Genomic DNA, 765 nt, shown 5'->3' with positions numbered 1-765 from the left:
CCCAGCACCTTCTCTCCAGCCGCACCCTCCCCTTCTGCTGCCAACACAAGATATCAAATTTCAAGGTGGCACAAGCACAGGCACAGGCACTCTCCTTCTCTGTCTCTCCCAGGGCGAGGGGGGGCTGCCCGATGCCTCTCAGCGTTCCTCCATCCCTCCTTCCTGCAGGGCCTCCGGCCTACAAATGGCTTCCCCTCCCCTGCCCAGCCTGCAGCTGGCCAGGGCAGGCCTGACCTCTTTCACAAACCGAAACCACCAAGAGAGCTTTTCCCTGGGAGTTCTCTGCTTTTTAACTCCCTGTGTTCTCAGAGGCGTATCCGTGTCCTCAGTGGCCGCACCTGGTGCCAATATTCAAATCTGAGCACCCAGTGGTTTGGCCACAACTTCCTGAAAAACTCACTTCCTTATCAACCCAGGACAAAGTGGCACTATGAGTATGTGGCAGGACGTTTTTGCAGTGAAGATTAAAGAAATGCACATAACAGATGGGTGGACGCTTCTGGAAGATGATGCCCTGCAGGTGCAGGCCTGCAGACCTGGCTGGAAGGAGTTTGTGCAGCACCGTGCCCTTGGGAGGTAGGGGGCTGCTGACAGACCCTGTCGGAGGGGGATCAGGGTTGATGGGTTGCCATGTGGACCTTTTCCTTTTTCAAAATTTGCTTGCAGGAAACAGGTTTTTGAGCAAAAGGGGGAGTTTGGAGGTGGGTGAGGCTGTGAAGGGTTTCCTCATTTTTGTTTGAATCTCGGTGGGTTATTGCCAAACTG

Source organism: Geospiza fortis, unplaced genomic scaffold (genome assembly GCF_000277835.1).
Source record: "Geospiza fortis unplaced genomic scaffold, GeoFor_1.0 scaffold172, whole genome shotgun sequence".
NCBI classification, from domain to species: domain Eukaryota; kingdom Metazoa; phylum Chordata; class Aves; order Passeriformes; family Thraupidae; genus Geospiza; species Geospiza fortis.
This window is presented reverse-complemented; position numbering follows the sequence as displayed.